The sequence below is a fragment of the Bos taurus genome, chromosome X (assembly GCF_002263795.3).
Source record: "Bos taurus isolate L1 Dominette 01449 registration number 42190680 breed Hereford chromosome X, ARS-UCD2.0, whole genome shotgun sequence".
Taxonomy (NCBI): domain Eukaryota; kingdom Metazoa; phylum Chordata; class Mammalia; order Artiodactyla; family Bovidae; genus Bos; species Bos taurus.
This window is the reverse complement of record NC_037357.1, coordinates 10,161,431-10,186,729: the sequence shown is the minus strand read 5'-3', so window position 1 is coordinate 10,186,729 and position 25,299 is coordinate 10,161,431.

Sequence of the window (25,299 nt, the reverse complement as noted above, 5' to 3'; positions counted from 1 at the left end):
AAAAACAAGCATATGATTTACACTTTAGTTCTAACCCACTCTTTGTACTTGAGGAGTTACAAGACATATTATGAATGTATAACACTATGCCTAATTTTCAATAGAGTACATAAAGGTATGCTTCATCTGTAGAAAATTCTTCTCTTTGCATCCTTGGGAAATCAACTTGTACTATTGGAGTTTTTTATTTTTTTTGATGTGTATGCTTGGGTGCTTCCTTATGAATGCTAACTCTGAATCTTAGATAATATCCAAACCAATAGCAGATACTAAAAAATTTAATATAGTATATTATGACATTTCAAACAGTTGGGCTATTATTGTGTCCTGAATTATAATATCTCATTACATTGAGTCATTTAGTGCCACAAAGACTTCTATGCACCAATTTATCATCTTTCCTACCTTTTTCCCCTAGAATGGAAGGGTTGATTGTGTACACAGCATGCTCATATTAGATACTTTTTATCATGAGCACGAAAGGCAGGTTGCCTTGTATTAGTACTATATTCTTATAACAGGTAGTGTTTATTGGTTACAGTGGTAAAGAGAAATAGAAGCTTACTAACCTATTAACAGGAGGTAGGCTGATATGAGACACATATTACAAACTATTACAAATCATGTCCAGCACAATTTATGTTAATCTAGAGCAGAACAAAATATATTGCTTTGATTTTATATTCAACACATTTGAATTGAGCATAAAAATGAGGATCTAAGTTGAGGTCACAAATGTCTGAATTAAATTGGATATTTTCTCCTTTCCCTGTTTAGTTAAATAAAGACTCTTAGTGCTTAGTAGTGTCTGACCCTCAGTACTAAAAATCCTGAATCCTCTCAACTGATATGATGTGATAGAAGCAAAGAGCTTAAAGAAAAAACATTCAACCATATCACAACTGTAAATAAAAATAAACACATTCAACTACCTTACATTTTTGACCTGAACTAAATTCATCATTGTAACAAATTTCTTATATTTACAGTTTCAGGAGTCCAAAGGTCAAAAGCACTGACTTCGTAACTTGAGGTTATCCTTTTTTTTTTTTTTTTTAGTTTTCTGTTTTTTTTTTTTTTAATTTTATTTTATTTTTAAACTTTACAATATTGTATTAGTTTTGCCAAATATTGAAATGAATCCACCACAGGTATACATTTGTTCCCCATCCTGAACCCTCCTCCCTCCTCCCTCCCCATACCCTCCCTCTGGGTCGTCCCAGTGCACCAGCCCCAAGTATACAGTGTCGTGCATCGAACCTGGACTGGCAACTCGTTTCATACATGATGTTATACATGTTTCAATGCCATTCTCCCAAATCTTCCCACTCTCTCGCTCTCCAACAGAGTCCATAAGACTGTTCTATACATCAGTGTCTCTTTTGCTGTCTCGTACACAGGGTTATTGTTATCATCTTTCTAAATTTCATATATATGCATTAGTATACTGTATTGGTGTTTTTCTTTCTGGCTTACTTCACTCTGTATAATAGGCTCCAGTTTCATCCACCTCATTAGAACTGATTTAAATGTATTCTCTTTAATGGCTGAGTAATACTCCATTGTGTATATGTACCACAGCTTTCTTATACATTCATCTGCTGATGGACATCTAGGTTGCTTCCATGTCCTGGCCTCGAGAGGCTTTGTGGAAGACTTGGGGAAAGATTTTGCAAAAAAGGAAATAAGGTCACAAAGAAAAAAGTCAGATAGCTTCAAACTTTTAAATAATATATAGAAATTGAAATTCTCCCAAAGAAGGATTCTTTTCATTCCTTTTACTTTACAATGCTATACTATTAAACCAACTTCATGTGGTGTTCCTATTTTTAAAAATTACAAATAAGAGTACAAGAAAGCCAATTAATATTAATAAAAGTATTATCTTGATTTAATTCAAACCCTTACATAATAAAAGTTTGCAAAATAACTTGAAGATCAAATCATTCCTCTGATATTATCGATTCAAGAATCTACTGCAATCAGATCCATAAAATAGTATTCTATGATATCTAGAAAAATATAAAAGTAACATTAACATAAGAAATTTCATCCAATTCTTTAACTTTGACTCAAATGAGTTCATTGAATTTTGTGTCTAGCTACGAAAGCCTTAACAATATCTGGTTTATTTTTCTTGCAATATGGGAGAAATAAAATTCCTTATACCAGTTGGTAAAGAAGTAGAAGTTTTGAGGAAATAAATCATGACATGCATGAAAGGCATCTTGTTTTTAGATTTTATTTATATTATAGATTTATTATTCAGTTCATAAATTTTACCTACCGAGCATCATATTTTTAGATTTTATATTTCTTATTAAAACAATCAATATTCATATAGCACAATCTCATAAGCAGTGCTTCAATTTTCTAAGATACATATGGAACATTCAAAATAATTAATGAATATTAGAAACTATTGATATGCATGTTCTTTTTTATATTTCATTTTTTATAAACATTTCCCTTCTGAATAACTCCCATGAGCACAAAAATCTCAATGGAAACTACATTTTTTCTTAAATCCCTTCTTTTTTGTAGGAAAAACTTTAATGATATATTTCCAAACTGATGACAGCATTCTTAAATTATATTTCATAGTAAATTCTAAAATTTATGTTGCATTTTCTTATGTCCAGAGCCACATACTTTCAAAAAGCAAATAATAACTGTACTATGCATACTCAAGAGCATATTTAGGCTATCGTATCTCTGACAGAGATACAAGCTGAATAGCCTTACTTGTCTGGCTTCTTGCAACTGCATTTCATTGTCTCCTTTTCACATTTTGTCTTTTCCATGATAAAAAGGCATGAGGAATGATCTTGCTTGAGACTCATTTTTTGTTTATAGTCCACTGTGTCTTTCAGTGACTGTTCTTCATTTATTCTGGGTTTTTTATGGTTTTTAGTTTTTGATTCTTTCTTTTTGGTTTACGCACAAGTGTACGTTTTGAAATTATATTATTTCAGCACTGTAGCACTTTGCTAGGCCATTTCATTTCTTTGTAATTCAGGTGGCTTTGGGATGGTAGAACTTTTGCAGAGTGATATAAAACTAATCCATGAACTAACTTTTATTTGAAATCTCTGTAAATGCTATAATGCTCATCAAGATAATATACATCAAAAGCAAAAATAGTTTATTGGACTTAAAAAAGAAAAATCATTTCCTTTGTTTCATTCTATGTGATGCAAGTAATAAGGATTGTAAGCCACAATGCCAATATAGCATCAACAATGATAGCTAATTTTCATTGAGCACTTCCTTTGTATTAGGTGAAAGTCAAGCTTGTCATATGAATATTTCATTAATCTTCAAGCAATTTTATGAAGTCAGTGCTATTATTATGTTTATTTTGAAGATAAAGAAACTGGTATAGTGATAAGCAAGAGCTCTGGATCATATTGCCTAGAGTTGAACATCTATCACCTTTGCAACCTGGGGATAAGTAATCTAATCTCTCTAAACCTCACTTTCTTCATTTATTTGGAAATGGCAGATAGTATAGAGTGGCTTCATCAACAGGGTTTTGTATTAGAAGATTGCTGGACTTAAGGTTGGAACAGTGACTTGGGAGTGAATTTTGGAGAGCTTCTGATATTCAGCTAAAGATTTTGAATTTTTTAACACGCAGTGGTAAATGACATATTTAAAAATATTTTTTCACCAATAACTATACATAAATTGAACTATACTTCAGTTCAATTTATGACTCAGTAGTCTTAGATATGTAATTGAAATGTTCATGTTTCTACTATTTTTAAGTATATGATGTCTTAGTTATTTTTTATATTCTAGGCCTGTGCTGTCCAATAAATAACAATTAGCCAAGTGGGCTACTTAAATTTTGGGATTTTTTAAAAATTTTATTTAATTTTTTAAGTTTACAATATTGCATTGGTTCTGCCATACATCAACATGAATCTGCCACAGGTATACACGTGTTCCCCTCCCTGAACCTTCCTCCCCCTTCCCTTCCTGTACCATCCCTCAGGGTCGTCCCAGTGCACCAGCCCCAAGCATCCAGTATCGTGCAATGAACCTGGACTGGCGACTCATTTCATATATGATATTATACATGTTTCAATCCCATTCTCCCAAATCATCCCACCCTCTACCTCTCCCACAGAGTCCATAAGACTGTTCTATACATCAGTGTCTCTTTTGCTGTCTCATACACAGGGTTATTGTTACCATCTTTCTAAATTCCATATATATGTGTTAGTATACTGTATTGGTGTTTTTCTTTCTGGCTTACTTCACTCTCTATAATAGGCTCCAGTTTCATCCACCTCATTAGAACTGATTCAAATGTATTCTTTTTAATGGCCGAGTAATATTCCATAGTGTATATGCACCACAGCTTTCTTATCCATTCATCTGCTGATGGACATCTAGGTTGCTTCCATGTCCTGGCTATTATAAACAGTGCTGTGATGAATATTGGGGTACACGTGTCTCTTTCAATTCTTAAAATTAAGTCAAATTTTGAAATTGTTTTTTTTTTTTCTCAATCACACCAGACATATTTCAAGTGTTCAATAGCCACCAGTGTCTAGTGTTTACCAGATTGTATTGGACAGTATCAGATCAGATCAGATCAGTCACTCAGTCGTGTCTGACTCTTTGCGACCCCATGAATCGCAGCATGCCAGGCCTCCCTGTCCATCACCAACTCCCGGAGTTCACTCAGACTCACGTCCATTGAGTCAGTGATGCCATCCAGCCATCTCATCCTCTGTCGTCCCCTTCTCCTCCTGCCCCCAATCCCTCCCAGCATCAGAGTCTTTTCCAATGAGTCAACTCTTCGCATGAAGTGGCCAAAGTACTGGAGTTTCAGCTTTAGCATCATTCCTTCCAAAGAAATCCCAGGGCTGATCTCCTTCAGAATGGACTGGTTGGATCTCCTTGCAGTCCAAGGGACTCTCAAGAGTCTTCTCCAACACCACAGTTCAAAAGCATCAATTCTTCTGTGCTCAGCCTTCTTCACAGTCCAACTCTCACATCCATACATGACCACTGGAAAAACCATAGCCTTGACTAGACAGACCTTTGTTGGCAAAGTAATGTCTCTGCTTTTGAATATGCTATCTAGGTTGGTCATAACTTTCCTTCCAAGGAGTAAGCATCTTTTAATTTCATGGCTGGACAGTATAGATATAGTCTTTTCCATTATTTTTATCCATTCTACTATTCCAAATATAATCTCAGAAATATCAATAACCTCAGATATGCAGATGACATCACCCTTATGGCAGAAAGCAAAGAAGAACTAAAGAGCCTCTTGATGAAAGTGAAAAAGGAGAGTGAAAAAGTTGGTTTAAAGCTCAACGTTCAGAAAACTAAGATCATGGCACCTGGTCCCATCACTTCATGGCAAATAGATGTGGAAATAGTGGAAACAGTGAGAAACTTTATTTTTTGGGGCTCCAAAATCACTGCAGATGGTGACTGCAGCCATGAAATTAACATATGTTTACTCCTTGGAAGGAAAGTTATGGCCAACCTAGACAGCATATTAAAAAGCAGAGACATTACTTTGTCAACAAAGTTCCATCTAGTTAAAGCTATGGTTTTTCCAGTACATGTGTAGATGTGAGAGTTGGACTATAAAGAAAGCTGAGTGCTGATGCTTTGGAACTGTGGTGTTGGAGAAGACTCTTGAGAGTCCCTTGGATTGCAAGGAGATCCAACCTATCCATCCTAAAGGAGATCAGTCTTGGGTGTTCATTGGAAGGACTGATGCTGAGGCTGAAACTCCAATACTTTGGCCACCTGATATGAAGAGCAGACTCATTTGAAAAGACCCTGATGCTGGGAATGATTGAAGGTGGGAGGAGAAGGGGACGACAGAGTATGAGATGGTTGGATGGCATCACCAACTCAATGGACATGCATTTGAGTAAACTCCGGGAGTTGGTGATGGACAGAGAAGCCTGGTGTGCTGCAGTCCATGGGGTCACAAAGAGTTGGACACAACTGAGCGACTGAACTGAACTGAGCTGTTCCATTATTACCAAAAATCTCTTTTGAACAGCATATCTCTAAACTCTACCAGTGAACTCCTCGAGACTCATCCAAATCTCTTCACCTCCAGGATTTTACTCAGTTATTCATACATGTACTCAGAGGGGTGCTTTGTGTTACAGTCTACCTATTAGGAGGGTCTGCAATATATTTCCTCTCCAGTTCTAATTCCCCTCAGCCAATTTCTTCCTAACTTAAAGCCTCCTGCAAGGAGTCCCCATTGCAACTGCAGTGTCCATGTCACAGTGCTATTTCCCAGTACTCCCAAAGCACCATTATTTTCATAAATATAATCTGTTAAAACACTTTGCCATTTGTCTGCACCCAGGACATTATTTTCCCCACTTCCATCTCCCTTTCAAAAAGAAAGCTACATAATTCTGTGTAATCTCAGGCATGCACAACAATCTACATGACCAAAATGGAATACTTGGGATTATATTCAGGTTACCAGGACTTTACAATCTCTCTAAAGGCATTTGTAAGTGCACCTACTTTATATACTTATAAGACTCAGAAACTATCTTCTCTGAAGATTATTTAAGTTGCTGCCACTACTAGGTGAAACAGACAGACAGTAACGTTGAAAATGCCTCCTCCTTTTTGCTCATTCATATTTCAAAACCTTATGATGAATTTATAGACAGAGTGTACCAAAACCAACAAAATGCTAATGAATAGAATCTTATATTGATTTATAATCTGAGGTGATACTAATCTCAGTAGTTCTCAAGTACTCCAGATAAATAGATGGTAGGGAGAGAGCCATAGACAGGGGCTTCTTTGGTAGCTCAGCTGGTAAAGAATCCATCTGCAGTGCAGGAGAACCTGGTTTGATTCCTGGGTCAGGAAGATCCCCTGGAGAAGGGAGAGGCTACCGACTCCAGTATTCTTTCTTGGAGAATCCCCATGCAAGAGGAGCCTGGTGGGCTACAGTCCATGGAGTTCCAAAGGGTCGAACGTGACTAAGCACAGCACAGCGCAGCACAGCCATAGATAGAACACACTTGCATCAGCTATTCCTTTATAACACACTGAATTAAACAGAAATTTAAGTACTATAGTTGAATTTACTATACTTGGGTAATCTGCATCATAAAACCCCTACTCTCTCCTCTTTCAACAAACTAGAGGTAACACAAGCTAGGCAAAGATAATTATTTTCAAGAAATGTGATGTGATATAGCTATTTGCTTAAAATATTAGACAACTGGGTGCTGGGAATGAAATGAATTAGAGAAAGGAATGAAAATAAGAGGATAGAAGCAAAACTTAGTTTAAAATGAGATTATTGATGATAATTCCCAATCTGTGAAAATGAACTTTAAAATTTCATGAAAATGTGAAGTGTTAATAGAGGTGCTGAAAACTTTATTTAGGAACTATCAACTTCCCTCTAGAAGTCAGAAAATGTTGGAATTTGTGATGTTCTTTTCCTTCACATACAATTGCATATCTATGGCTATAAACATGCCCATTTAACATTTCATTGCCTGCCTATCCAGAAGTGATTCAGAACACTTTGTAAACAGAGGTCAACATTTATTTCCAGTTTCCAGGATACTCATGCCATAATGTTTGCTTTAATGAATATGGGGGGTGGAGGGAGAGAGTTGCCATTAAAAAGAAGTATTGTGAGCATTATAGAGTAGCAAGGAAAAAACAACCACTATGATGGTAATTGGAGAAGGCAATGGCACCCCACTCCAGTACTCTTGCCTGGAAAATCCCATGGATGGAGGAGCCTGCTGGGCTGCGGTCCATGGGGTCGCTGAGGGTCGGACACGACTGAGCGACTTCACTTTCACTTTTCACTTTCATGCTTTGGAGAAGGAAATGGCAACCCACTCCAGTGTTTTTGCCTGGAGAATCCCAGGGACGGGGGAGCCTGGTGGGCTGCCATCTATGGGGTTGCACAGAGTCAGACACGACTGAAGCGACTTAGCATTAGCATGATGGTAATAATAAAAAACAGCAGATAAAAAGTGTTGTTGAGTATGTGGAGAAATCAGAACCCTCATATACTGCTGGTGATAATGTAAAATGGTGCAGCCACTTTGAAAAACAGCCCGGCAGCTCTTCAAAAAGTTAAACATATGACATAGCAATTTTACTCCCAAGAGAACTGAAAACAAACATGCACAAAAAATTTGTCAATGAATGCTCACTGTAGCATTATTCATAATAGCCATAAAGTAAAACAATCCAAATGCCTATCAACTGATAAATGGAAAAATAATAGGTGGTACAGCCATATAATACATTATCATTCAGCCACAAAAAGGAATGAAGTGCTTATGCATGCTACAATAGAGATGACTGGTGTCCTTATAAAAGGAAATTTAAATATACGTACATAAAGAGGAGGATGATGTAAAGACAGTGGGAGAAGACTGCAATTTAAAGCCAAGAAGTGTCTCAGAAGAGTTTAATTCTGCCACGACACAGATCTCAGACCTTTAGCTTCGAAAGTTGTGATAAAATAAATCTCTGTTGTTCAAGCAACCCAATTTGTGACATTTCGTCACGGAATCCCTATCAAACTAAGACAAATTTTAATTGTGGATTCTCATCAGAAATCGTGCAAGTCAAAGGAAAGTGGTATAAAATTATCAATGTGCTGAAAGCCATCCTAGTTTCACAGAATACTGTGAGGTTGGCTGAGGCTTCTGTTCTAAGGGCAACTTTTGCAGCTCAACTGCTCCTTTTTTTAAAAAAATTGAGGTATAATTGACATGTATAAAAGCAATGCCAAAGAATGCTCAAACTACCACACAACTGCACTCATCTCACATGCTAGTAAAGTAATGCTCAAAATTCTCCAAGCCAGGCTTCAGCAATACATGAACTGTGAACTTCCAGATGTTCAAGCTGGTTTTAGAAAAGGCAGAGGAACCAGAGATCAAATTGCCAACATCTGCTGGATCATCAAAAAAGCAAGAGAGTTCCAGAAAATATCTATTTTTGCTTTATTGACTATGCCAAAGCCTTTAACAGTGTGGATCACAATAAATTGTGGAAAGTTCTGAAAGAGATGGGAATACCAGACCACCTGATATGCCTCTTGAGAAATCTGCATGCAGGTCAGGAAGCAACAGTTAGAACTGGACATGGAACAACAGACTGGTTCCAAATAGGAAAAGGAGTACATCAAGGCTGTATATTTTCACCCTGCTTATGTAACTTATATGCAGAATACATCATTAGAAATGCTGGGCTGGATGAAGCACAAGCTGGAATCAAGATTGCCGGGAGAAATATCAATAACCTCAGATACGCAGATGACACCACCCTTATGGCAGAAAGTGAAAAAGAACTAAAGAGCCTCTTGACGAAAGTGAAAGAGGAGAGTGAAAAAGTTGGCTTAAAGCTCAACATTCAAAAAACTAAGATCATGGCATCCAGTCCCATTACTTCATGGCAAATAGATGGGGAAACAGTGGAAACAGTGGCAGACTTTATTTTTAGGGGCTCCATAATCACTACAGATGGTAACTGCAGCCATGAAATTAAAAGACACTTTCTCCTTGGAAGGAAAGTTCTGACCAACCTAGACAGCATATTAAAAAACAGAGACATTACCAACAAAGTTCCATCTCGTCAAGGCTATGGTTTTTCCAGTAGTCATGTATGGATGTGTGAGTTGGACTATAAAGAAAGCTGAGTGCTGAAGAATTGATGCTTTTGAACTATGATGCTGGAGAAGACTCTTGAGAGTCCCTTGGACTGCAAGAAGATCCAACCAGTCTATCCTAAAGGAGATCAGTCCTGGGTATTCATTGGAAGGACTGATGTTGAAGCTGAAACTCCAATAATTTGGGCACTTGATGCTAAGAGTGGACTCATTTGAACAGACCCTGATGCTGGAAAAGATTGAGGGCAGGAGGAGAAGGGGACGACAGAGGATGAGATGGTTGGATGGCATCACCGACTTAAGGGAGATACATTTGAGTAGACTCCAGGAGTTGGTGATGGACAGGGGAGCCTGGCATGCTGTGGTCCATGGGGTCGGCAAGAGTCAGACATGACTGAGCAACTGAACTGAACTGACATGTAGCTTTACATTAGTTTCGTGTGTACAATATTAATGATTTGATATTTCTATATGTTACAAAATGATCAACACAATAAGTCTAGTTAATATCTCTGACTAATCTCGTTTTCTCACTTTTACCCAAAAGGTGTTAATTCTGAAAGAACTCCCTAATATAATCCCAGCATGCTTATCTTTGCCTCAGAGACTGTTTCCCAAGGAGACCAGCCTTCAACAAAGTGGAAGTAATATTTTCCTTCTCTGGGGATTTTATTCTTACCTCTGTCTTGGTGGTGCTTGCATTCCATAGTATAATACACTTATGGCAATTTTTATGCAGCTTTTTCTTTCCCACTAATTTGCAACTACTTGAAATCGAGGGAAATGCATTGTTAAATTTTTTTTTTTGTAGTAGCCAACCTTGACTCATTCATTTCAGTTCAGTCATTCAGTCGTGTACAACTCTTTTACACCCCATGGACTAGAGCACGACAGGTTTCCCTGTCCATCACCAACCCCCAGAGCCTGCTCAAACTCATATTCATCAAGTCAGTGATGCCATCCAAGCATCTCATCCTCTGTCATCCCCTCCTCTTCCTACCCTTAATTTTCCCCAGCATCAGGGTCTTTTCAAATGAGTCAGCCCTTCACAACAGATGGCCAAAGTATTGGAGCTTCAGCTTCAGCATCAGTCCTTCCAATGAATATCCAAGACTTCATTTTTTTTTTGAGAGACCTGTGATATTTTATTTGTTAAAAATGAACAGCTTTGGATCTAAAGGTAACTTTTCCAAAAAACACCAAAAAGTACAGTGTAAAGCATCTCCTCATTAAATACAAATGTTAATTTTGTGATGCATTGCATCAATGTTTTTTACACACCTTGATGCAAAGGTAAATTTAAGTTGCATCTTGTTTAAAAAAAAAAAAAACTTTTAATAACTGAAAAAGGAGGACTACAACCACATTCTAAGAAAGGAAAAATTTCCTCCAAAAGAGCATATTCCTTTGTTTTTATACAACATGTTAGCACCCAAGACTTCATTTTGGATTGACTGGTTTGATCATGCAGTCTAAGGGACTCTTAAAAGTCTTCTCCAACACCACTATTCAAAAGAATTGATTCTTCTGTGCTCAGCTTTCTTTATGATTCAACTCTCAAATCAATACACGACTACTGGAAAAACCATAGCTTTGACTATACAGAACTTTGTTGGCAAGGTAATGTCTCTGCTTTTTAATATGCTGTCTATGTTGGTCATAGCTTTTTTTCGAGGAGCAAGTGTCTTAATTTCATGGCTGCAGTCACCATCTGCAATGATTATGGAGCCCAAGAAAATAAAGTCTGTCACTGTTTCCATTGTTTCCCCATCTACTTGCCATGAAGGGATGGGACTGGATGCCATGGTCATTGTTTTTGAATATTGAGTTTTAAGCCAGCTTTTTCACTCTCCTCTTTCACCTTCATCAAGAGGCTCTTTAATTTCTCTTCACTTTCTGCCATAAGGGTAGTGGCATCTGCATATCTGAGGTTATTGATATTTCTCCAGACAATCTTGATTCCAGCTTGTTCTAAACCCAGGTCGGCATTTCTCAGGATGTACTTTGCATAGAAGGTAAATAAGCAGGGTGACAATATACAGCCTTGATGTACCCCTTTCCAAATTTGAAATCAGTCTGTTGCTGCTCCACGTCTGGCTCTAACTGTTTCTTCTTGACCTGCACACAGATTTCTCAGGAGGCATGTCAGGTGGTCTGGTATTCCCATCTCTTGAAGAATTTTCCACAGTTTGTTGTGATCCACACTGTCAAAAGCTATGGAGTAGTCAATAAAGCAGAAGTAGATGTTTTTCTTGAACTCTCTTGCTTTTTTGATGATCCAACAGATGTTGACAACTTGATCTCTGGTTCCTCTGCCTTTTCTAAAACCAGCTTGAACATCTGGAGGTTTTCAGTTCGTGTACTGCTGAAGCCTACCTTGGAGAATTTTGAGCATTACTTTGCTAGCGTTTGAGATGAGTGCAATTGTGCAGCAGTTTGAGTATTCTTTGGCATTGCCTTTCTTTGGGATTGGAATGAAAACTGACCTTTCTAGTCCTGTGGCCACTCCTGATTTTTCCAAATTTGATGGCATATTGAGTGCAGCACTTTCACAGCATCATCTTTTAAGATTTAAATAGCTTATCTGGAATTCCATCACCTCCACTAGCTTTGTTCATAGTAGTGCTTCCTAAGGTCTACTTGACTTCACATTCCAGGATGTACAGCTCTAGGTGGGTGATCACACCATCATGATTATCTGAGTCATGAATATCATTTTTGCATAGTTCTTCTGTGTATTCTTGCCACCTCTTCTTAACATCCTCTGCTTCTGTTAGGTCCATACCATTTCTATCCTTTATTGAGCCCATCTTTGCATGAAATATTCCCTTGGTATCTCTAATTTTCTTGAAGAGATCTCTAGTCTTTCCCATTCTATTGTTTTCCTTTATTACTTTGCATTGTTTACTGAGGTAGGCTTTCTTATCTCTCCTCGCTATTCTTTGAAACTCTGCATTTAGCTGGATATATCTTTCTTTTCCTCCTTTGCCTTTTGTTTCCCTTCTTTGCTCAGCTATTTGTAATTCTTCCTCAGGTAACCATTTTGCCTTTTTGCATTTCTTTTACTTGGGGATGATTTCTTGATTTATTACTTGGTTGGTTAAGTAAACGTATAAATTAAATGATATTGAAATAATGAAAAAATTTCCTATTTGATCTCTTTAGAAATGTCAAAATTTAGTTTTGATAATTTTTTCTATGTGTAATAGAGGTTTTCTTTTTCCTATTCCTATGAACTTTGAGTTGTACTCATAACATTTGTATGCTTCTTTTAGTTCTGTGGCATCTTTACAATCATGTGATACTTAGGTTTTATTGCTTACTATGGATGTATTAAATACTTGATCCCATGATGGGTTTTCTAATTGATTTGTCAATATTAAATTAGAGAATTTGAACTCTGTTAGAATAAATGAAGAAAAAAGTATGATATATCAAAGCGTTAAAGACAAATTTCTTTGCTTTGGGTTATATATGTAAGGCCAGTTGGTGATTTTTATTATTTTTTTAGTATTGAGGTTTCATTTTTAATCATTCATGGTTGGAATAGAAGTTCATTCAAATGTTACACAGTGATATTACTATTCTTAAAAGTGAAATCCACAGGTATAATCAGTTGCTATTCATTTGGAAGCCACAGATAAGAATACCATATCATTTGTAATCATGCATTCAATTTTATTCTTTGTCCCAGCTTTCATTTCTAAAGAGTGTTCCATTTAGTGGGAGTTTTTAGAATAATGTAAGAGACTGACCATGTACTATACAGCATTCACGTTGTATTAGCCCTTTTCCAAAGCTTTTCCTTCTGTTTTCCAAATTATATTCCTGTAATTCATGAACTTACAAGCTCTCTGCAATTTGAATTTCATGTTCAATCTCAGATGCTCTTTCAGTAAATCATGCCATTATTCAGTATTACCCTCTTTCAAAAAAAAGGTAAAGCCTCCACATTGATGATCCATTCATACCATTCCATTTTTATATCATTGAAACTCTTCACACTCTTCAAATAATTATCTTTGGGATTTTAGTTTCAGGTAATAAACAGCGACTTCTATCTGGCAGACAGTTATTTGAGAAAACAGCATAGAATATGAGTATTTCTACATTGCCACACCAAAATTGCCAGTGACAGGCCAAAAATCACCTTAAGCATCTGTTGCTATTAGATGCATTTCTCAACACTGGTAGCAAACTCAGCAACTACTTTGTCAATGTCAAAACTACCACTCCTCCCCCCCCAAATAATCCCATGAAGACACTTCTAAGGGAACATAATATTAAAAAGGCACAGTATGTTCATTCTTTGGATTTAGCTATATCTGTAAGAAGTTACCCAAAGTGATATCCTGGACGTCTTGAGTAAAAAAAAAAATTCATAAAAAATATTAATGTTCTGATTGTATTACAAATACATAGAAAATGTATGGATATAGATATGAAATTACAGAATTGTCTTCCCTTGTGGCTCAGAGGTGGTTCAGATGGTAAGAATCTGCCTGCAATGCAGGAGACCAGGGTTCCATCCCTGGGTTGGGAAGATTCCAGTGGAAAAGGGAATGGCTACCCACTCCAGTATTCTTGCCTGGAGAATTCCATGGACAGAGGAGCCTGGCAGGCTACAGTCCATGGGATCACAGAGTCAGACAGGAATGAGTGACTAACACTTTCACTTTCATAGATAAGCAATTATAAGACAGGTTATATTCAATACAATACCCATAACTTATACAGGTTATATTAAAAAATATTATCACTGGTTCCCTTGGAGGGAATAGTTGGAGTAACAGGAAATCATTAAGATTTTCTATATATATATGGTATGTGGTTTTTTATTTATTTAATTGGAGGCTAATTACTTTACAATATTATAGTGGTTTTTGCCATGCATCGACATGAATCAGCCATGAGTGTATGTGTGTTCCCCATCCTGAACCCCCCTTCCACCTCCCTCCCCATCCCATCCCTCAGGGTCATCCCAGTGCACCAGCCCTGAGCACCCTGGCTATACGGTTTTAATCACTAAATGGAATATGAATGGCTTATGTAGTTAAAACGAAAGAAAGTATTTAAAGGGTAAGTAGCAAATGTTACCCTGTTTTAGCATCCATATGCTTTTCCAGTTCCAGTTCAGTCGCTCAGTCATGTCTGACTCTTTGCAACCCCATGAATTGCAGCACGGCAGGCCTCCCTGTCCATCACCAACTCCTGGAGTTCATTCAGACTCAAGTCCATCGAGTCAGTGATGCCATCCAGCCATCTCATCCTCTGTCGTCCCCTTCTCCTCCTGCCCCCAATCCCTCCCAGCATCAGGGTCTTTTCCAATGAGTCAACTCTTCACATAAGGTGACCAAAGTATTGGAGTTTCAGCTTTAGCATCATTCCATCCAGAGAAATCCCAGGGCTGATCTCCTTCAGAATGGACTGGTTGGATCTCCTTGCAGTCCAAGGGACTCTCGAGAGTCTTCTCCAACACCACAGTTCAGAAGCATCAATTCTTCGGTGCTCAGCCTTCTTCACAGTCCAACTCTCACATCCATACATGACCACAAGAAAAACCATGGCCTTGACTAGACGGACCTTTGTTGGCAAAGTCTGCTTTTGAATATGCTATCTAGGTTGGTCATAACTTTCCTTCCAAGGAGTAAGCGTCTTTTAATTTCATGGCTGCAGTCACCATCTGCAGTGATTTTGGAGCTCAAAAAAATAAAGTCAGCCACCATTCCCACTGTTTCCCCATCTATTTGCCATGAAGTGGTAAATATGCTTTTACATCCATATGCTTTTACTCTCTTTTAAAAACACAACCACTTTCCTTCTCTGGCATATTACAAATGGACTCCCCATCTGACATTTTTACTAATCTAGAATAGTATCTCTTTTTTCATAGCAGCCTCCTATGTTTCTTTTTTGTTTTAAAACAAAAAAGTATTTATTCATTGAAGTGAATCTCTTCATGAAGTCTTATACTATTATCAAGCCCATCAGTTAGGGCCCTGTTTACATCTTCACTATCAACTTAAATCATTTATTGTTTGAACATCTCCTTTTACTACAGTCAGCAGACTTTTAGTGAATGATAATCTGTTTGAATTTCACAACTTATGTTAGAATTTCACAATTTGCATTTCTTAGCAAAGCCTTAGCCAATATTTTCACAAACCAGTACCTATTATAAATATACAATAGGTCTTACATAAGCTTATAAATGTCATTTCTTAAATTGCCTTTTATTGGTATTTTAGCAGAGATTTTGATTAGTTGATTATATGTGGTATTTCCTGGGAATATTTTAATCTTAACTTAGTTTCACATGTAATCCATGTATACATCAATTACTGGGTCAGGAAGATCCCCTGGAGAAGGGATAGGCTACCCACTCCAGGATTCTTGGGCTTCCCTGGTGGCTCAGTCAGTAAAGAATCTGCCTGCAATACGGGAGACCTGGGTTCAATCCCTGGGTTGGGAAGATCCCCTGGAGGAGGGCATGGCAACCCATTCCAATATTCTTGAGTGGAGAATTCCCATGGACAGAGGTGCCTGGCGGGCTACAGTCCATGGGGTTGCAGAGTGAGATACAACTGAGTGACTAAGCCTAGCGTGCATCTCTGCAGCCAATACTCCTAGGTGTATTTTTTATCTTTGTTATTTCTGGTTTTGCGTGTGTGTGTGTGTGTATTTCTTTGTGGCTGTATGTTTTGTGCCTTCCTCATTGAATCGCAAACTTCCCAATATATCAGATTTTTATTGTAATACATTATAGTTTTTATTAACTCTTTCCAAAATCTGATTGACCTGTTCTATATATGGCATGAAAACAGAATATCAGAATTAATAATGTGTCATGAAGAGGTGTTAAAGCAGTGTTGCGGGGAAGAAAGGAAATTTGTTTTTTTCTTGTTTGAGTATAAATGTTAATCATGCTCTGTGCATTAGCTCTTTCTGGGTATATTAAGATAGATGTTGAATATATGGGATAATAAATCCTAATTCATTCTTCATATCTTTGTCATGACAAGCAACAAGCAAAATTTAAGATGGGCATTTTCTGTTTAATTCATTGTGATAAAAGATGATATATCCATGTCCTAAAATTGAACCTCTGGCTATTGTATGCAAACAGTTTGACAGATATGTCAGAATGAAATTATATCAAGCGGAAACAAAATTATCTTTCTCTATTTTAACCTCAGGCAGAGACCAACCTTAGGTAGTTAGGATGATTTTCATAAGAGCGATCTCAGAAAAATGTAGAAAAGACCATACTTTATTTTTGAGTGTTTCTCTAAAAAAAGTAAAGAGCCTGCAATGTGGAACATCTTAACCAAAAGAATTCTCTTCAGATCTAATGGATTTAATATGGAGACATGCTTAGCAGAGCCTCTGAATCACTCTTTGGATAGAAACCTAAAGTATTTTGTTCAAAATCCCCAGGAGGGTCACATAAGAATAAAATCAAGGTTCTCTGCCTCCCAGTGCTTTTTCCATACTATTGAGTTGCAGAAGAAATGATAATATGAGTGGACTCCTTACCTATAGGTCCCACATTAGAAAATTCAGTGTATACTCTGAATCAAACTCTATGTTTAGTGAAGAGGATAATTTAAGTCTTATTAGTCTAATTAGTTTTCTACAATCGGAGAACGCGATGGCGCCCCATGCAGTACTCTTGCCTGGAGAATCCCATGGACGGAGGAGCCTGGTGGGCTGCAGTCCATGGGGTCGCGAAGAGTCTGACACAACTGAGCGACTTCCCTTTCACTCTTCACTTTCATGCATTAGAGAAGGAAATGGCAACCCACTCCAGTGTTCTTGCCTGGAGAATCCCAGGGATGGGAGAGCCTGGTGGGCTGCCCTCTATGGGGTCGCACAGAGTCGGACATGACTGAAGTGACTTAGCAGCAGCAGCAGCAGCAGCAGAAGCAGCAGAAGTTTTCTACAATAATTGGAGCCACTAGGTTACCAGCTGGCATATGAACAATTTTGAATTTTATGATTTTATATAATTTTTAATCACAAAAAAGAAATTTACCTCTAAAAAATAATTTATAGAATTTATTTTAAAACAACTGGTTCTCCCAAAAGTGAGTGAAATGCAGACCCATAGTCACAGAAGTCATTAAGCAAATACTTTTGACTGTAATCCTAAATTCCATAGTTATACTTGTCACTGACTATAGTGATACTCTTGTTTTGAGATGATTGTATGTTAAAGTCTAACCTTGAAGGAGCTACCTGCTTCGGTCTTTTTCCTCCAAGTTTGAAGAGTAATGCCAACTTCTTGTGCTGTGCTTAGTTGCTCAGTCATGTACGACTCTTTGTAACCCATGGACTGTAGCCTGCCAGGCTCCTCTGTCCATGGGGATTCTCCAGGCAAGAATACTGCAGTGGGTTGCCATGTCCTCGTCCAGGGGATCTTCCCAACCCAGGGATCAAACCCAGGTCTCCTGCACTGCAGATGAATTCTTTACCATCTGAGCCACCAGGGAAGCCCAATGTCAACTTCTTACTCTGAAATGAATTTGTTGGTGGGGATGATGGCAAAGATAGTTCTTATAAATTATTGAGCAGTAACTACAGCATTCTGCTTTGAAACATCTACCATCTGGAGTTCAGTAATTTTGGGGTTTTTACTTCTGACCCAATAGACCCTATTATTTTCAAAGATTTCATAAGTCTACCTATAGCATTGTAGTATTTTAAACATAATTTTAAAATTTCCTAACGCATGCATTGTAGTGTTCTTTCTCATACTGTTTTTGCACTTATATGGCACCCTTATAGCTATTATAAAGCAGGCCAATGTGCCTGATTGGTTGGCATTTCATAACAAAAAAACATTTAATTGAACAGAAAATACAGATGCCAGAAGTAAAAATAGAACTGGGTTCTGTTACTCATATAAGACATTCATATATTATATCTATATAGATATCTGAGGACATTCAAATAACTTTTATGCAATTATAAATAGATCAAAAGAAACTTGCCAATTTTTGTCTAATGAAAATCTATTTTTTCATTGATAAAATAAAAATAATTTTTAATATTTTTCAAATATATTTCATGTAAGTTTATACACTGGCAGAGACTTATAAGCTGCTGGTGTTTTGTGCTGATTTGTCAGCAAAACTGCCATTGACTTTGACAGTGTAACAAAACCAGCTATTACTCTTCTTTAGAATATGAGCCTCAGAAGATCTAAATTGGGCAGTGCATCACTTCATATTTATTACCCCCTTAGGTACAGTAGGTTGCAGTGCAGACAGAACATCTGGCTGGGATCAGCTGCATCAGAACGCCTGAGGGAAAATTCCACTACTCAGTTCTCCACCTGCCAGTGTTCCAGGTAGAAAATTTAAAACACTCTTGTGTGTGTGTGTGTGTGTGTGTGTGTGTGTGTGTGAGTATATGTGTATAGGTATATGTGTACATAGGCATATAATTGCATATCTCAAATAAGGTTTATAATTGAAATATAATTGGTAATTTTGAGTCTTCCTAATTGCATCAAGGGTAAAAACTCAGTTAAAAAAGCAGGTATTTGAAATACTCATTAAATTTTATAAATATTTTAAACAATTTCATGAATATTTTATAATTTTTTAAAGATATTATATTATTTAAAATATTAAAATGCATACAGAGATCAGCTAAGACGGTGGAGTAGAAAGACAACAAGCTCACTGTCTCTCTCAGACACATCAAAATTACAGTGATTTACAGAACACTTGGTGCTAGAGAAGATACTTGAAAGTTCCTTGGACAGCAAGGAGATCAAACCAGTCAGTCCTTATGGAAATCAGCCCTGAATATTCACTGGAAGGACTGATGCTGAAGCTGAAGCTCCAATACTTTGGCCTCATGAAGCAAAGAGCTGACTCATTGGAAAAGACCCTGATGCTGGGAAAGACTGAAGGCAGGAGGAGAAGGGGTTGGCAGAGGAAGAGATGATTAGATAGCATCACTGACTCAATGGACATGAATTTGAGCAAACTCCAGGAGATGGTCGGAGAAGGCAATGGCACCCCACTCCAGTACTCTTGCCTGGAAAATCCCATGGATGGAGGGCCTGGTAGGCTGTAGTCCATGGGGTCGCTAAGAGTCGGACACGACTGAGCAACTTCACTTTCACTTTTCACTTTCAAGCATTGGAGAAGGAAATGGCAACCCACTCCAGTGTTCTTGCCTGGAGAATCCCAGGGATGGGGGAGCCTCGTGGGCTGCCGTCTATGGGGTCGCACAGAGTCAGACATGACTGAAGCGACTTAGCAGCCAGGAGATGGTCGAGGACAGAAGAGCCTGGCATGCTGCAGTCCATGGGGTCACAAAGAGTCAGACATGACTTAGCAACTGAACAGCAACAACCAAACCCAAAGCATATTTCTATAGCAGATACACACAAAAAAAGACAGAAGGGTATCCAAACACTGAAGACAGTCATCAAATCACAACAGAAGGGAGCAAAAGAAGAGGAAAGGAAGAAAAGGGCTACAAAAATAACCACAAAACAATTAACAAAATGGCAATAACTTGCATACATGTCAACAACTGCTTTAAATATAAATGGATTGTTATTACCATTAAAAGTCATAAAGTGGTTGAATAGATACAAAAACAACACCTGCATGCATGCTGCCTATAAGAGACAACTCCATCTTACACATACTGAAAGAGAGGATGGAAAATGATATTCCATGCAAATGGGAATCAAAATAAAGCCAGTAGAATAATATTTATATCAGAAAAAATAGACTTCAAAAAAACAGTTATAATAAACAAAGGACATTACATTATGATTAAGAGATTGAGCCAAGAAGAAAACATGATAATTATAAATATATATGTACCCAACATAAGAGCATCTAAATATACAAGGCAAATATTAATGGACATAAAAGAAGAAATTGACAGTATACAACAATAATAGGGGATTCTAACACCCCACTTACATCAATGGACACGTCTTCCAGACAGAAAATCAATTAAGGAAGTAAGCAGGCAAACTTAATAGAAATAGAATATTCCATCCGAAAGCTGCAGAATATACATTCTTTTCAAGTATACATGGAACATTCTCCAGGATACATCATGAGTGAGGTCACAAAACAAGACTTCATAAATTTAAGAACATTGAAATCATATCAAAAGCTTTCCCAATCACAATGCTATGAGACTAGAAATCAACTACAAGAAAAAAATTGCAAAAATCAAAAACACATGGAGGCTAAACAGTGTGTCACTAAATAATCAATGATTCCCTGAAAGTCAAAGAAGAAATTAAAAAATACATGGAGACAAATGAAAATGAAAATATGATTGATCCAAAATCTATAGGAAACATCAAAAGCAGTTCTAAGAGGGAAGTTTATAGCAACATAAGCTTACCTCAGGAAATTATATATATATATATATATATATATATATATACACACACACACACACACACACACACACACACACACACATATATATATATCAAATAAACAATCTAACTATACTCTTAAAGGAACTGGAAAAAGAAGAACAAACAAAACCCAAAGTTGGTAGAAGGGAAGAAATCATAAAGGCCAAAGCAGAAATAAATAAAATAGAGACTCAAAAAACAATAGGAAAAAAATCAATGAAACTAGGAGCTTATTCTATGAAAAGATAAACAGGGTTGATAAACTTCAGTCAGATTCAACAAGAAAAACAAAGGGCCCAAATCAAGAAAATCAAAGATGAAAATGGAGAAGTTATAACCAACACCACAGAAATACAAAGGATTATGAGATCAATACAACCAGATATATGTCAATAAAATAGACAACCTAAAAGAAATGGACAAATTCCTAGAAATGTACCATCACTCAAGACTAAACCAGAAAGAAATAAAATATATAAACAGACTAATTACCATTAATGAAATTGAATCATTAATTTAAATAAAATTACCAACAAATAAAAGTCCAAGACCAGATGACTTCATAAGTGAATCCTACCAAATATTTAGAGAAGAGTTAACATCTATCCTTCTCAAACTATTCCCCCAAATTGTGGAGGAATAAATTCTTCTCAACTAATTCTATGAGGCCAATATCAGCAAGATAGTAAAAATCAGACAAACATATCACAAAAAAGAAAATTATAAGCTAATATCACTGATGAACATAGATGCAAAAATCCTCAACAAATATTAACTGAATCCAACAATACATTAGAAGGATCATACAACATGATCCAGTGGGATTTATCTCAGGGGTGTGAGGATGGTTCAGTGTCTGAAAATCCATCATTGTGATATACCATATTAGAAATTTGAAAATATCTCTGGGCTTTCTATTTTATTCCATTGATCAATATTTCTGTCTTTGTGCCAGTACCATACTGTCTTGATAACTGTGGCTTTGTAGTAGAGCCTGAAGTCAGGTAGGTTGATTCCTCCAGTTCCATTCTTCTTTCTCAAGATCGCTTTGGCTATTCGAGGTTTTTTGTATTTCCATACAAATTGTGAAATTATTTTTTCTAGCTCTGTGAAGAATACTGTTGGTAGCTTGATAGGGATTGCATTGAATCTATAAATTGCTTTGGGTAGTATACTCATTTTCACTATATTGATTCTTCCAATCCATGAACATGGTATATTTCTCCATCTATTAGTGTCCTCTTTGATTTCTTTCAAAAGTGTTTTATAGTTTTCTATATATAGGTCTTTAGTTTCTTTAGGTAGATATATTCCTAAGTATTTTATTCTTTCTGTTGCAATGGTGAATGGAATTGTTTCCTTAATTTCTCTCTCTGTTTTCTCATTATTAGTGTATAGGAATGCAAGGGAGATCCAGCAACCCCACTGCTGGGCATACACACTGAGGAAACCAGAAGGGAAAGAGACACGTGTACCCCAATGTTCATCGCAGCACTGTTTATAATAGCCAAGACATGGAAGCAACCTAGATGTCCATCAGCAGATGAATGGATAAGAAAGCTGTGGTACATATACACAATGGAGTATTACTCAGCCATTAAAAAGAATACATTTGAATCAGTTCTAATGAGGTGGATGAAACTGGAGCCTATTATACAGAGTGAAGTAAGCCAGAAGGAAAAACATAAATACAGTATTCTAACGCATATATATGGAATTTAGAAAGATGGTAACAATAACCCTGTGTATGAGACAGCAAAAGAGACACTGATGTATAGAACAGTCTTGTGGACTCTGTGGGAGAGGGAGAGGGTGGGAAGATTTGGGAGAATGACATTGTAACATGTAAAATATCATGTAAGAAACGAGTTGCCAGTCCAGGTTCGATGCACGATACTGGATGCTTGGGGCTGGTGCACTGGGACGACCCAGAGGGATGGTATGGGGAGGGAGGAGGGAGGAGGGTTCAGGATGGGGAACACATGTATACCTGTGGTGGATTCATTTTGATGTTTGGCAAAACTGATACAATTATGTAAAGTTTAAAAATAAAATAAAATTAAAACCAAAAAAAAAAAAAAAAAAAGAAATTTGAAAATAAAAACCACATGATTGTCTCAATAAATGCATCAAAAAGTTTTTGACAAAATTCAATATTCATTTGTGATTAAAAACTCTCCAAAAAGTGTACATAGAGGGAACATACCTCGACATAAGAAAGGCCATATATAATAAGCCTACAGCTAACATTATATTGTTAAAAACTGAAAATAATTCCTCTTAGATCAGGAACAAGACAGGGATGTTCATACCATCACTTTTATTCAGCATAGTATTGGAAATTGTCATTGCAATAATCATATACAAAAAAGAAATAAAAGGAATTCAAATTGGAAAGCAAGAACTAAAACTGTCACTGTTTGCAGATGACATACTACTATATACAGAAAACCCTACAGACACTAGTAAAAAACTATTAGAGCTCATCTATGAACTTGGTAAAGTTTCAGAATACAAAAGTAATATATAGAAAACTGTTTCATTTATACACTAACAACAAACTATCAGAAAGAGAAATTAATGAAACAATCTCATTTAAAATAGTGTCAAAAAGAATAAAATACCTTAAACTTACCTAAGAAGCTAAAAGATCATACTCAGAAAACTATAAGACATTGAACAAAGAATTTGAAGATGACACAGATAGAAAGATAAGCCATGTTCACAGATTGGAAGAATTAATAGTGCTAAAATAACCACAATACCCATGGCAAATTCCAGATTCAGTGCAATTTCTATCGAAATACCAATGACGGTTTTTCACAGAAGTAGAACAAATAATTTTAAAGTTTGTATGGCAACACATGAGACTGCAAATAACCAAACAATACGGAGGGAAAAGAAAAAGTGCCCAAGGTTTCATACATCATGATTTCAGACTATACTACAAAGCTACAATAATCAAAATAATATAGTATTGACACAAAAACAGACACATAGATTAATGCAACAGAATAAAGAGCTGAAAAATAAACCAATGTACTTATGGTCAATTAATCTATGACAAAAGGGGGAAAATATACAATGGAGAAAAGACAGTCCCTTCAATAAGTAGTGCTGGGGAAATTGGACAGTTACATGTAAAAGAGTAAAATTCAAACATTTTCTCACACCATAGACAAGAATAAACTCAAAATGGAATAAAGATCTAAGTGTAAGAAGTGAAACCATAAAACTTCTGGAAGAAAACACAGGTGGAATGCTCTATGACATAAAGTATACAAATATATTTGGGGATCTGTCTCAAAAGACAAAAGAAATAAAAGCAAAAATAAACAAATTGGACATAATCAAACTTAAACGCTTTTACACACCAAAGGAAACCATCAACAAAACGAAGAAAAAGTAAACCTACTGAATGGGAGAAAATATTTGCAAATGATATGACTGATAAGAGGTTAATTTCTAAACTATATAAACAGTTTCTATAGCTCAATGTATTAAAACAAACAACTCAAAACATTGCCAGAAGACCAGGACAGACATTTTTCCTAAGAAGACATACAAATGGTCAACAGACACATGAAAAGATGTTCAACATTACTAATCATCAGAGAAATGCAAATCAAAGCCACAATGAAATATTAAATATCACCTCACACCTGTCAAAATGGCTAGCATCAAAAGATCACAAATAACAAATGTTGGTGAAGATATGGATAAAAGAGACCCTTGTACACTGTTGGTGGCAATATAAATTGGTGCAGCCACTGTGGAAAACAGTTTAAAGGTTCCTCAAAAAACTAAAAATAGAACTACTGAACTACCATCTGATTCAACAATTCCACTCCTGGCTGTATATACAAAGGAAACAAAAGCACTAACTCAAAAAGATATATGCAGCCCAAGGTTCACAAAAGCATTATTTGCAATAGCTAGGATATGGAAGAAACTTAAGTGTACATCAGCAGATGGATGGATTGCAACAAGGATAGTCCTGGAGGGCACCATGTTTGTGAAATAAATCAGAAAGAGAAAGACAAATACTGTATGATATCACTTTCATGTGGAATCTAAAAATTAAAACAATGTAGTGAGCATAACAAAAAAGAAATAGATTCACTTATGCAGAAAACAAATTAGTGATTACCAGTGGGGAAAGGGGAAAGGTAGGAGTAGCACATTAAGAAGTACAAAGTACTATGTATAAAATAAATAAGCT